General features: G+C 38.7%; 1 pseudogene; it reads left to right on the top strand.

Moving 5' to 3' along the window:
- Nucleotides 1–859: 859 nt before the first annotated feature.
- On the top strand, nt 860–1,741 carry LOC120876065 (annotated as a pseudogene).
- The last annotated feature ends 13,368 nt before the right edge of the window (nt 1,742–15,109 follow it).

Here is a 15,109-nt window from a genome sequence, read left to right as displayed (position 1 = left end):
GAAAAAAAAATAAACTTGAACATCTTAATAGGCCATATTCTGCCTACCACATTCCTCCAAATGACTCAGTTTGATAAATTTAGTTTTTTTGTTTTTAATTCTTATTTCTATAGGAAATTAATACACATTTTGAACACAATTATCCATTGATTAATATTTTCACTTCCTTTCAGCATACATTTGAATGTCATACATACATAGATATGGTCTCAAATTCCTATTATTTAAGTAAACCTATTGTGTTATTTCAGTTATAAATTTTATTTTTTACTTTATTTTTAGCTGTGTTCTTGGTTTTGTGATAAAAAGTTAAATAAAATATAAGTATTGCCTTCAAAGAAATTGGCATACATGCACTTCTAAGGTTATTCCAAAGTGTGGCTAGACTAATAAAAGTATGCTTCTTCAGGTAATTCACTAGTAAAGACAAAAGATTTAAGAACTCAAAAACAAACTCCTTTTTTCATGTCTTCTTACTTGCTCTCCAATCACTCTAGCTGCAAACAGAAGATGAACAAATCACCATTTCTCAAAAGGAGGATGATTAGGTAAAAATGTATGGTGACAAACTATATTATGTTCATAATCTGATCTTTCAAGGCAGCATAGAGAAATTTCATAGTTTTCTAACAGGAATAATTTCCAGTTCAGTGTAAATATTTTTTTAAAACATGATATATGAATCAGTTGAGTATTTAAACAATCCAAAATGACATATAATGGGAAGCTGATAACACCAATACCTTAAATCATGACATATTGATCATTTTTTTACAGAAAAGAATTTAAAAAACTCAAACTCAATGGACGAAAAAGTATATATACCACGGTGAAGGAGGTCATACCTTTAGGATTAATGATGGACCCATGGTTACAGAGAATTCTGTATTATATCTTCCTCATTATCTATATTAGCAGCCTTTTAGGGAACATCACCCTGATTTCTCTGATTTGTGCTGATTCTTGGCTCCACACATCCATGTATTTCTTCATTGGGAATATTTTCATTCCTGGATCTCTGGTATGCTTTTGTCTATGTCCCCAAAATCCTGATGACCTGCATCTCTGATGACAAGAGCATCTCTTTTGCTGGCTGCTTAGCTCAGTTCTTCTGCTCTGCTTGACTGGCCTACACTGAGTGCTACCTGTTGGCTGCCATGGCTTATGACTGCTATGTGGCAATCTCTAACCCACTGCTTTACTCCCAAGCCATGTCCCCAAGGTTATGTGTCAGTCTTGTTGCAGCTTCCTACTTTAGTGGCTTCGTGAACTCAACCATTGTCACCAGTGAAACATTTACTTTGAGCTTCTGAGGGAACAATGTCATTGATGATTTCTTCTGTGACCTGTCCCCCTTGTCAAGTTGTCCTGTGATGTGAAGGAAAGCTACCAGGCTGTGCTGTATTTCATACTTGCCCCTAACGTCATCACTCCCACCGTGCTTATCCTTGTCTTCTGTCTTTTCATCATTGCTGCCATCTTGAAGTTCCGCTCCACCCAAGGCTGCTCAAAGGCCTTCTCCACCTGTGATTCTTACCTGACATCTGTCACCTTGTGCTATGGGTCAGTTCTCTTCATATACTCCCAGCAAAGTATGAGCTATGCCCCAGAGAGGGATAAATTGGTGTCCATGTTATACACAGTGGTGATTCCCTGGTTGAATCCCTTGATCTATAGCTTAAGAAATAAAGATGTTAAAGAAACCTTGAGGAAAATGTTAGATAGAGCAAATTTTCTTTAGCAAAGACTTTGGTAAACAGGGTTTTCTTTTTGGTTTGTTTGTTTTTGATTGGTTGTTTTTTGAAGGTTAGTTTCTATGTTATTGATAACAGTCTATAAATCTCAGAAATAAATAAATTAAGCAAAAGATAAAACCACTGAATAATGTAGAAATACGAGCCTGTATTTGTCTTTTTAAGTTGGCATTGATGTTCTTGGAAGGAAAGTTATGACCAACCTAGACACCATATTAAAAAGCAGAGACATTACTTTGTCAACAAAGGTCTGTCTAGTCAAGGCTATGGTTTTTCCAGTAGTCATGTATGGATGCGAGTGTTGGACTATAAAGAAAGCTGAGCACTGAAGAATTGATGCTTTTGAACTGTGGTGCTGGAGAAGACTCTTGAGAGTTCCTTGAACTGCAAGGAGATACAACCAGTCTATCCTAAAGGAGATCAGTCCTGGGTGTTCATTGGAAGGACTGATGTTGAAGCTGAAACTCCAATACTTTGGCCACCTGATGCAAAGAGCTGACTCATTTGAAAAAACCTTGATGTTGGGAAAGATTGAAGGCAGGAGGAGAAGGGGATGACAGAGGATGAGATGGTTGGATGGCGTCACCAACTCAATGGACATGGGTTTGGGTGGACTCTGGGAGTTGATGATGGACAGGGAGGCCTGGTGTGCTGCAGTTCATGGGGTTGCAAAGAGTCAGACAGGACTGAGTGGCTGAACTGAACTGAGTGTTGTTCTTGAATACTTTGTTTTTGTATTTGTAATAGTTTCTTTTTTATTATAAATTTATTTATTTTATTTTTTAATTATTATTTTTTAAAATTTTATTTCACAATAAAGTATTGATTTTGCCATGCATAAACATGAATCTGCCATGGGTGTACACGTGTTCCCTATCCTGAATCCCCCTCCCACATCCCTCCCCATACCATCTCTCTGGATCATCCCAGTGCACCAGCCCCAAGCATCCAGTATCACGCATCGAACCTAGACTGGCATTTCGTTTCTTATATGATATGATACATGTTTCAATGCCATTCTCCCAAATCATCCCACCCTCTCTCTCTCCCACAGAGTCCAAAAGACTGTTCTATACATCTGTGCCTCTTTTGCTATCTTGCATACAGGGTTATCGTATGTATGCGTTAGTATACTGTATTGGTGTTTTGCTTTCTGGCTTACTTCACTCTGCATAATAGGCTCCAGTCTCATCCACCTCAATAGAACTGATTCAAATGTATTCTTTTTAATGGCTGAGTAATACTCCATTGTGTATATGTACCATAGCTTTCTTATCCATTCATCTGCTGATGGACATCTAGCCTGCTTCCATGTCCTGGCTCTTATAAACAGTGCTATGATGAACATTGGGGTACATGTGTCTCTTTCTATTCTGGTTTCCTTGGTGTGTATGCCCAACAGTGGGATTGCTGGGTCATAAGGCAGTTCTATTTCCAGTTTTTTAAGGAATCTCCACACTGTTCTCCATAGTGGCTGTACTAGTTTGCATTCCCACCAACAGTGTCAGAGGGTTCCCTTTTCTCCACACCCTCTCCAGCATTTATTGCTTGTAGATTTTAGGATCGCAGACATTTTGACTAGCATGAAATGGTACCTTATTGTGGTTTTGATTTGCACTTCCCTGATAATGAGTGACATTGAGCATGTTTTCATGTGTTTGTTAGCCATCTGTACGTCTTCTTTGGAGTAATGTCTATTTAGTTTTTTGGCCCATTTTTCGATTGGGTCGTTTATTTTTCTGGAATTGAGCTGCAGGATTTGCCTGTATATTTTTGAGATTAGTTGTCTGTCAGTTGCTCTATTTTCTGTTATTTTCTCCCATTCCGAAGGCTGTCTTTTCACCTTGCTTATAGTTTCCTTTGTTGTGCAGAAGCTTTTAATTTTAATCAGATCCCATTTGTTTATTTTTGTTTTTATTTTCAGTATTCTGGGAGGTGGGTCATAGAGGATTCTGCTTTGATTTATGTCGGAGAGTGTTTTGCCTATGTTCTCCCCTAGGAGTTTTATAGTTTCTGGTCTTACATTTAGAACTTTAATCCATTTTGAGTTTATTTTTGTGTATGGTGTTAGAGAGTGTTCCAGTTTCATTCTTTTACAAGTGGTTGACCAGTTTTCCCAGCACCACTAAATACTTATATATAGAAAATTATAAAACACTGGTGAAAGAAATCAAAGAGGACACTAATAGATGGAGAAATATACCATGTTCAAGGATTTGAAGAATCAATATAGTGAAAATGAGTATACTACCCAAAGCAATCTACAGATTCAATGCAATCCCTATCAAGCTACCAGCGGTATTTTTCACAGAGCTAGAATAAATAATTTCACAATTTGTATGGAAATACAAAAAAAAAAAAAAAACTCAATAGCCAAAGCAACTTTGAGAAAGAAGAATGGAATTGGAGGAATCAACCTGCCTGACTTCAGGCTCTACTACAAAGCCACAGTCATCAAGACAGTATGGTACTGGCAGAAAGACACAAAGATAGAAATATAGATCAATGGAACAAAAGAGAAAGCCCAGAAATAAATCCACACACCTATGGACATCTTATCTTCGACAAAGGAGTAAAGAGTATACAATGGATTAAAGACAATCTCTTTAACAAATTTATTTATTTTAATTGAAGGGTAATTATTTTTAAAAATAAATCAGTCTGGAATAATTGGAAAAAGTACTAGGCATTCTAGCTCAGAACAGAGTTTATAGTATTACTGGGATCCTAAGAAGTTTTTTTTTTTTTTCATTATAATTGACAACTTTTTAAATTATTGGAAGTATAATACTATAATCACTAATATAGAATAATAATATTGTTTATGCAATCACTGTCATGATTAGATAGATGAAATCTGGTTTGAATCAGGTAAGTCATAGATAAGGAAAAAAAGAATGCAAACATATTTTTATTGCAGAGGTACTTATTCATTTGTTATGAGTTAGTGCTAGTTGGTAGTTCCTAAGTACAATATCTACTGTAAAATATCATTCAAAATAAATTTATTTTTCTTTTCTGATTTTCATATTTTTGCTTACTGTGATACAAAAATTTCCTTGACAGCATATATAAGAAAGAACAACTATATTTAGAGTCATGGCAAGCTTCCAACAAAATAATATTTTTCCAAACAAATAAAAGAGTGAAGGGCCAAGGAAGAGCTTCTGTATGAAACAGACAGAAATGCAGAAGGAGATAGAAATAGATAATTATAGAGGTAAAGATATTTCAAAAGCTTTACATCCAAGAGAGAATTTAGAATTTGTTAGGGCTGCCATATCAAAATACCAGAGACTGAATGTCATAAACAATCAAAATGTATTTCTCACAGCTCTGGAGGCTGAAAGGGTAAGATCAATGAGCCAGTATGGTTGGTTTGTTCTGATGTCTTTTTCCTTTGCTGGCACATGTTCACTTTCTTACTTTCTCCTCACATGGATCTGTGTGTGTGTGTGTGTGTGTGTGTGTGTGTGTGTGTGCAAAAGCATCCCTAGTATCTCTTTTCTTGTTTCCATTTTTTTAATTTTTATAAACATACCAGTCAGATTGTATTAAGGTTCATTCTAACCATCTTATTTTAACTGGATTTCCTTTATAAAAGCTCTGTCTCCAAATAGAGTCACATTCGAAATTATTGGAGGTTACATATTCAATATATGAATTTTAGAGGGTTGTGATTCAAGCCATGGCACCAAGAATGGATAATGTTTCCTGATAAATGAGACAAGGAAGTGTATCCTGGACAGATAGTGAAACACAGGAGAGGGAAAAAGCACTATGAATCACAAAACAATATGGACTAGAAAAGTCCAATTAGTACAATTTGGAGTTTTGATTATCACACATATGCTGCGTGTGATAAGTCACTTCAGTCATATCCAATTCTGCAGCCCTATGGACAGTAGCCTGCCACGCTCCTCTGTCCATGCAATGCTCCAGGCAAGAATACTGTGGGTTGCCATGCCCCTCTCCAGGGAATCTTCCCAACCCAGGGACTGAAACCACATCTTTTAAGTCTCCTGCATTGGCAGGTGGGTTCTTTACCACTAGTGCCACCTGGGAAGCCTACACACACAATCACACACAGGTATGATTGCACTTGACATATTCATTTTGAGAGTGGGCTTTTAATGAAATACTCCTCATCTCATCATATTCTAATCAATATGTTATCCCCGGCTCCAAATGAGCTCTAATTGTGTCTTTGCAGAGGGAGGCACGTATTTCTGGGCTTCTCTGTAGAAGAGGTCCCAAAGGGCTATTGAGAAAACACTTATATTATATCTAGCAAAGCTTCCTAAAACATCAGAGGAGAGGGCAAAGGATGTCACTTCCAGGAGTGTCCTTCCCAATCAAGGGTAAGCAACTAGGATCAGGGGCAACTCAGTGGTCTGGCTTTTCTATGACTTCAGGTAGAGTCTGGTCTGGCTTTTAAAGGCTCATTCTTATGCCAAACACACACACACACACACACACACACACGAGTCTTCTAACTTGAATTTCATTCATCTTATATGTAACCCTCATTTAGAATTCTAATTCAGTCTGGTAGCAATGCTGGGTCATCATATATTCATGTACACAGTAGAGAAACTAAGAGGCAACAAAATACATGCTTTTTTTTTTTTTAACTCTAGTGGTTCTAGTAATGCTGTTCTGCTCAAACAGCTAGTGTGTGATATTTTCCTTCTTGGTCCTCATTTTCTGGTGCTGTAAGAATGCATTCTTCCCTCAAATTTTAAGTGCTTCAGTGAAGGGAGAAAGGGACAGAGCTGTTTCAGGGATCACACGACTTGAGAAGTCCTTTTATATGGGAGGCTCAACAGGACTGGCTCTGACATTTTCTTTGTTGCTTATTTTATTCACTCGGTAGTTCCAATTTATCTCAAATCCAGAAAGTATTTTAGTTCATCTTGGTGGTTATGAATCTTCTCTTTAGTTACTCTTCCTTTCCATTAGTGACATAATATACCAACCACTTGAGGGAAGATGTGCCCTGGGGAGTTTGAGCAAGGTTAGAAAGTAGACATCTTCAAATTAAAAAGGTAACTACCCATTAATTAATTTTAGAACTATTTATTAAGTGTCAATTAGATGCCAAGAACTGTTCTATACTTTGGAATACAGCAGTAAACAAAACAGAAAAGTCTTTCTGACCAATGTTGCTACATTCTTGGGAGGAAAAACAGACAATAAACTTAAGCAAAAGAGGAGGATTGCAGTTGTTCTCCAGTCACTAGTTGACTCTGACTGTAAGCGATCCCATGGACTGCAGCACTCCAGACTTCCATGTCCTCCACTATCTCCGATAGTTTCCTCAAATCTATGTCCATTGAGTCAATGATGCTATCTAGCCATTTCAGCCTCTGCTGTCCCATTCTCCTTTTGGCTTTCAATCTTTCCCAGCCTCAGAATCTATATCTGGGGAAAAAGAGTAGGATCTGAGCAGAATAAGAAGGATGGGGGTTTTTGGTGGAAGGGGATATAAAATTTAAAACAGATTGATGAGGATGGGCAGAAATGCCAGAAAGTGTCATTTGATAGAAACTTAAAGAAGATGAGAGTGTGAGTCTTGCAGATATCTGGGGAATACTGTTCACAGTGGGGAACAGATGGATTCAATGTATCTGATGCTGAGCCAGGGCTGTTATTCTTAAGAAACATTGAGAATGTCTATGAGGTTGAAACAGAAATAAAGGAGGAGTGAGTCTTAGAAGGTAAGGATCTGTAGGTAATGGGAGGGCCTGCTTGTGAAGGATATTAGGGACACTACACAGACTTTAACTTAAATTTGTAGGTTTCTTTTTTTTCTTTTCTTTTTTAAGAACAAGAGTTACACGAATTCCCTTCTTATTTTTGTAAACAAAAATACCAACTGATACATTGAAAATAAACTATAAGGGAAAAAATGTGTAGACCAATTTGAAGGATTTTGCAATATTTTTTGGCAAAAATATTAGTAGTTTGACCAAGATGCTACCAGTGGAGGTGATGAGAAGGGCTCAGATTCAGGGAATGTTTTGAAGGCAAGGATATGAGGATTTCTTGGAAGTTTGAAGAAGAGGCAGGAGAGAAGGAGGGTAGGTTGATTCTAAATGTGTGGCTTGAGTAGAATTTACTAATAATAGGAGAAATTAGAAGATTACTCTGTTTGGGGGAATGAGGGCTAGGGATTCAGCTGTGAACATGTGAAGCTCAAAGTATTTATCACTCATCTCATATTTATAGAATACTAACATTGCAAAGAAACTTAGGATTATTTTAGGGGTTGAGTTTTTAACCTAAGAATCATAACTGCTGAATCGATAAATAGATATCTAGGGATTTGTCATTTCTCAAAACTTTTGACTGTTTCAGTTCAATTCAGTCTCTCAGTGTGTCTGACTCTTTGAGACTCCATGGATTGCAGCATGCTAGGTTTCCCTGTCCATCACCAACTCCAGAAGCTTGCTCAAACTCATGTCCATAAAGTGGGTGATGCCATCAACCATCTCATCCTCTGTCTTCTCCTTTTCTTCCCACCTTCAATCTAGCCCAGCATCAAGATCTTTTCAAATGAGTCAGTTTTTCACATAAAGTAGCCAAAGTATTGGAGTTTCAGCTTCAACATCAGTCCTTCCAATGAATATTCAAGACTCATTTCCTTTAGGATGGACTGGTTGGATCTCCTTGCAGTCCAAGGGACTCTCACTAGTCTTCGCCAACACCATAGTTCAAGGGCATAAATTCTTCAGTGCTCAGCTTTCTTTGTAGTCCAATTCTCACATCTCTACATGACTACTGGAAAAAACCATAGCTTTGACTCTATGGACCTTTTTTTTTTTTTTTTTTGGCAAAGTAATGTCTCTGCTTTTTAGCATGCTGTTCAGATTGGTCATAGCTTTTCTTCAAAGGATCAGGTGTCTTTTAATTTCATGGCTTCAGTGACTATCTGCAGTAAATTTGGAGCCCTCAAAAATAGTCTCTCAATGATTCCATTGTTGCCCCATCTATTTGCCATGAAGGGATGGGAACAGATGTCATTATTTCAATTTTCTGAATGTTGAGTTCTAAGCCAACTTTCTAACTCTCCTCTTTCACTTTCATTAAGAGGTTCTTTAGTTCTTCTCTTTCTGTCATAGGGGTGGTGTCATCTGCATATCTGAGGTTTCTGATATTTCTCCCAGCAATCTTGATTCCAGCTTGTTCTTCATCCATCCCAGCATTTCGCATGATATACTCTGCATATTAGTTAAATAAGCAGAGCAACAATATACAACCTTGAAATACTCCTTTCCCAGTTTGAAACCAGTGTTTTGTTTCTTTCTTTTTTTTTTTTCAATTTCACTTCTGAGTGTTACTTTCTTGACCTGCATAAACATTTCTCAGGAGGCAGGTGAGTTGGTCTGATATTCCCATCTCTTTAAGAATTTTTCACAGTTCATTGTGATCCACATAATCAAAGGATTTGGCATAGCCAACAAAGCAGAAATAGATATTTTTCTGGAACTTTCTTGACTTTTTGATCTCTTGGCATTTTGATCTCTGGTTCCTCTTCCTTTTCTAAATCCAGCTTAAACATCTGGAAGTTCATAGTTCATGTACTGCTGAAGCCTGGCTTGGAGAATTTTGAGCATTACTCTGATAGCATTGTGAGATGAGTGCAATTGTGCAGTAGTTTGAACTTTCTTTGATATTGCCTTTCTGAGGGATTGGAATGAAAACTGACCTTTTCCAGTCCTGTGACCACTGCTGATATTTCCAAATTTGCTGGCATATTGAGTGCAACACTTTCACAGCATCATCTTTCAGGATTTGAAATAGCTCAACTGAAATTTCATCACCTCTGCTAGCATCCTAAGGCCCACTTGACTTCACATTCCAAGATGTCTGGCTCTAGGTGAGTGATCACACCATTGTGATTATTTGGTTCATGAAGATCTTTTTTGTACAGTTCTGTGTATTCTTGCCACCTCTTATTAATATCTTCTGCTTTTGTTAAGTCCATATCATTTCTGTCATTTGTGTGGTCATCATTGCATGAGATATCCCCTTGGTATCTCTGACTGTCTTGAAGAGATCTCTAGCTTTTCCCATTCTATTGTTTTCCTCTATTTCTTTGCATTGGTCACTGAGAAGGGCTTTCTTATCTTTCCTTGCTATTCTTTGGAACTCTGTGTTCAAATGAGACTTTTGCTTCTCTTCTTTTCTCAACTATTTGTAAGGCCTCTTCAGACCACCATTTTGTCTTTTTGCATTTCTTTTTCTTGCACATGGTCTTGATTACTGCCTCCTATACAATGTCACAAACCTCTGTCCATAGTTGTTCAGGTACTCTGTCTATCAGATCTAGGCCCTTGAATCTATCTGTCACTTTTACTCTATACAGTGGAAGTGAGAAATAGATTTAAGGGCCTAGATCTGATAGATAGTGTGCCTGATGAACTATGGAATGAAGTTCGTGACATTGTGCAGGAGACAAGGATCAAGACTATCCCCATGGAAAAGAAACGCAAAAAAGGAAAATGGCTGTCTCAGGAGGCCTTACAAATAGTTGAGAAAAGAAGAGAAGCAAAAGACTAGAGACCTCTTCAAGAAAATTAGAGATACCAAGGGAACATTTCATGCAAAGATGGGCTTGATAAAGGACAGAAATGGTATGGACCTAACAGAAGCAGAAGATATTAAGAAGAGGTGGCAAGAATACACAGAAGAACTGTACAAAAAAGATTCTCACGACCCAGATAGTCATGATGATGTGATCACTAGTCTAGAACCAGACATCTTGGAATGTGAAGTCAACTGGGCCTTAAAAAGCATCACTACGAACAAAGCTAGTGGAGGTGATGGAATTCCAGTTGAGCTGTTACAAATCCTGAAAAATGATGCTGTGAAAGTGCTGCACTCAGTATGCCAGCAAATTTGGAAAACTCAGCAGTGGCCACAGAACTGGAAAAGGTCAGTTTTCATTCCAATTCCAAAGGAAGGCAATGCCAAAGAATGTTCAAACTACTGCACAATTGCACTCATCTCACATGCTAGTAAAGTAATGCTTAAAATTCTCCAAGCCAGGTTCAGCAATACGTGAACCGTGAACTCCCTGAAGTTCAATCTGGTTTTAGAAAAGGCAGAGGAATGAGAGATCAAATTGACAACATCTGCTGGATCATGGAAAAAAGTAAGAGAGTTCCAGAAAAATGTCTATTTCTGCTTTATGACTATGCCAAAGCCTTTGACTGTGTGGATCACAATAAACTGTGGAAAATTCTGAAAGAGATGGGAATACCAGACGACCTGACTTGCCTCTTGAGAAATCTGTATGCAGGTCAGGAAGAAACAGTTAGAACAGGACATGGAACAACAGACTGGTTCCAAATAGGAAAAGGAGTACGTCAAGGCTGTATATTGTCACCCTGTTTATTTAACTTCTATGCAGAGTACATCATGAGAAACGCTGGAGTGGAAGAAACACAAGCTGGAATCAAGATTGCCACGAGAAATATTCAATAATCTCAGATATGCAGATGACACCACCCTTAAGGCAGAAAGGGAAGAGGAGCTAAAAAGCCTCTTGATGAAAGTGAAAGAGGAGAGTGAAAAAGTTGGCTTACAGCTCAACATTCAGAAAACTAAGATCATGGCATCTGGTCCCATCACTTCATGGCAAATAGATGGGGAAACAGTGGAAACAGTGTCAGACTTTATTTTTGGGGGCTCCAGAATCACTGCAGATGATGACTGCAGCCATGAAATTAAAAGACGCTTACTCCTTGGAAGAAAAGTTATGACCAACCTAGATAGCATGTTCAAAAGCAAAGACATTACTTTGCCAACTAAGGTCCGTCTAGTTAAGGCTATGGTTTTTCCTGTGGTCATATGTGGATGTGAGAGTTGGACTGTGAAGAAGGCTGAGCGCTGAAGAATTGATGCTTTTGAACTGTGGTGTTGGAGAAGACTCTTGAGAGTCCCTTGGACTCCAAGGAGATCCAACCAGTCCATTCTGAAGGGGATCAACCCTGGGATTTCTTTGGAAGCAATGGTGCTAAAGCTGAAGCTCCAGTACTTTGGCCACCTCATGCACAGAGTTGACTCATTGGAAAAGACACTGATGCTGGGAGGGATTGGGGGCAGGAGGAGAAGGGGATGACCGAGGATGAGATGGCTGGATGGAATCACATACACGATGGACGTTAGTCTGAGTGAATTCTGGGAGATGATGATGGACAGGGAAGCCTGGCATGCTGCAATTCATGGGGTTGCAGAGTCAGATACGACTGAGCGACTGAAGTGAACTGAACTGAACTGTATAAGTGTAAGGGATTTGATTTAGGTCATACCTGAATGGTCTAGTGGTTGCCCCTACTTTCTTCAGTTTAAGTCTGAATTTGGCAGTTAGTGCTTCATGTTCTGAGCCACAGTCAGCTCCAGTTTTTGTTTGTTCAAACAGAGGAAATTTTGGATAATAGTCCTTTTAGTGTGTCTCAAAGAGATCCATGAGTCCATAAATTTAATCCAAGTCAGATAAAGAACGAGGAATTCATAATTAGAATAAGCAAGCTCACAAGATTGATATTTAGGGAAACAAGAATGTGAGAATCTTAAAGTGAAAAGAACAGTGCTCTTCTGTGGTGCATCACAACTCTCTCTGCAATTCAGATGGTGAGAATGGTCCATGTAACTATAACTACATGCATATTTAAGGATTGTTAATCTGTTCTTCTGGAGAAGGGAATGGCAACCCATTCCAGTATTTTTAGTTGGAGAATTCCATGAAAAGAGGAACCTGGTGGGCTACTGTCCATGGGGTCACAAAAGAGTCAGATATGACTGGGGACTAACACTAATCTGTTCTTACACATGATGTTGTAGAAAACGTTTCTACTCTTATCTTTATGATACATTCTATCAGTTCAGTCTAGTTCAGTTAATCAGTCATGTCTGACTCTTTGCGACCCCATGAATTGCAGCACACCAGGCCTCCCTGTCCATCAACATTTCTCGGAGTTCACTCAGACTCACGTCCATCGAGTCCGTGATGCCATCCAGCCATCTCATCCTCGGTCGTCCCCTTCTCCTCCTGCCCCCAATCCCTCCCAGCATCAGGGTCTTTTCCAATGAGTCAACTCTTCGCATGAGGTGGCCAAAGTACTGGAGCTTCAGCTTTAGCATCATTCCTTCCAAAGAAACTCCAAGGCTGATCTCCTTCAGAATGGACTGATTGGATCTCCTTGCATTCCAACGGACTCTCAAGAGTCTTCTGCAACACCACAGTTCAAAAGCATCAATTCTTCGTCACTCAGCCTTCTTCACAGTCCAACTCTCACATCCATACATGACCACAGAAAAAACCTTAGCCTTGACTAGACGGACCTTAGTCAGCAAAGTAATGTCTCTGCTTTTGTTTTATTTTTATTTTATTTTATTTTGGAAATGGCTATGCTTTTAATAAAAAGTAATTTACACAAGCAAGCTATGCACCAAATGATACTTTTAAAATTTAAATAAATTCAGTTCAGCTCAGTCACTCAATTGTGTCTGACTCTTTGTGACCCCATGAACTGCAGCATGCCAGGCCTCCCTGTCCATCACCAACCCCTGGAGTTTACCCAAACTCATGTCCATTGAGTCAGTGATGCCATCCAACCATCTCATCCTCTGTTGTCCCCTTCTTGTCCTGCACTCAATCTTTCCCAGCATCAGGAACTTTTCCAATGAGTCAGCTCTTCGCAGCCAGTGACCAAAGTATTGGAGTTTCAGCTTCAACATCAGTCTTCCAATGAATATTCAGGACTGATCTCCTTTAGGATGGACTGTTTGGATCTCCTTGCTGTCCAAAGGGACTCTCAAAGAGTCTTCTCCAACACCACATTTCAAAAGCATCAATTCTTCAGTGCTCAGCCTTTTTTATAGTCCAACTCTCACATCCATACATGATCACTGGAAAAACCATAACCTTGACTAGATGGACCTTTGTTGGCAAAGTAATGTCTCTGCTTTTGAATATGTTGTCTAGGTTGGTCATAACTTTCCTTCCAAGAAGTAAGCGTCTTTTAATTTCATGTCTACAGTGACCATCTGCAGTGATTTTGGAGCCTAAAAAAATAAATCAGCCACTGTTTCCACTGTTTCCCCATCTATTTCCCATGAAGTGATACGTCTGGATGCCATGATCTTAGTTTTCTGAATTTTGAGCTTTAAGCCAATTTTCTTATTGTCCTCTTTCACTTTCTTTTTGGACTCTGAAGGAGAGGGAGAGAGTGAGATGATCTGGGAGAATGGCATTGAAACATGTATACTATCATGTAAGAATCGAATCGACAGTCTATGTTCAATGCAGGATACAGGATGCTTGGGGCTGGTGCACGGGGATGATCCAGAGAGATGATATGGGATGGGAGGTGGGAGGGGGGTTCATGTTTGGGAACTCATGTACACTCCTGGTGGATTCATGTCAATGTATGGCAAAACCAATACAGTATTGTAAAGTAAAATAAAGTAAAAATTAAAATTAAAAAAAAAAAAGAAAGTGAAAGAGGACAGTAAGAAATTTGGCTTAAAGCTCAACATTCAGAAAACTAAGATCATGGCATCCAGAAGTATGACTTCATGTCTCTGCTTTTGAATATACTATCTAGGTTGGTCATAACTTTTCTTCCAAGGAGTAAGTGTCTTTTAATTTCATGGCTGCAATCACCATCTGCAGTGATTTTGGAGCCCCAAAAATAAAGTCTGACAGTTTCCACTGTTTCCCCATCTATTTCCCATGAAGTGATGGGACCGGATGTCATGATCTTCGTTTTCTGAATGTTGAGATTTAAGACAACTTTTTCGCTCTCCTCTTTCACTTTCATCAACAGGCTTTTTAGCTCCTCTTCCCTTTCTGCCTTAAGGGTGGTGTCATCTGCATATCTGAGGTTATTGATATTTCTCCCAGCAATCTTGATTTCAGCTTGTGTTTCTTCCAGTCCAGCATTTCTCATGATGTACTCTGTATATAAGTTAAATAAGCAAGGTAACAATATACAGCTTTGACGTACTCCTTTTCCTATTTGGAACCAGTCTGTTGTTCCATGTCCCATTCTAACTGTTGCTTCCTGACCTGCATACAGATTTCTCAAGAGGCAGGTTAGGTGGTCTGGTATTCCCATCTCTTTCAGAATTTTCCACAGTTTATTGTGATCCACACAGTCAAAGACTTTGGCATAGTCAATAAAGCAGAAATATATGTTTTTCTGGAATTCTCTTGATTTTTCCATGATCCAGCAGATGTTGGCAGTTTGATCTCTGGTTCCTCTGCTTTTTCAAAAACCAGCTTGATCATCAGGGAATTTTCAGTTCACGTATTGCTGAAGCCTGGCTTGAAGAATTTTGAG

The sequence above is a fragment of the Oryx dammah genome, unplaced genomic scaffold (assembly GCF_014754425.2).
Source record: "Oryx dammah isolate SB20612 unplaced genomic scaffold, SCBI_Odam_1.1 HiC_scaffold_17, whole genome shotgun sequence".
In the NCBI taxonomy this organism is placed as follows: Eukaryota; Metazoa; Chordata; class Mammalia; order Artiodactyla; family Bovidae; genus Oryx; species Oryx dammah.
This window is presented reverse-complemented; position numbering and strand designations above follow the sequence as displayed.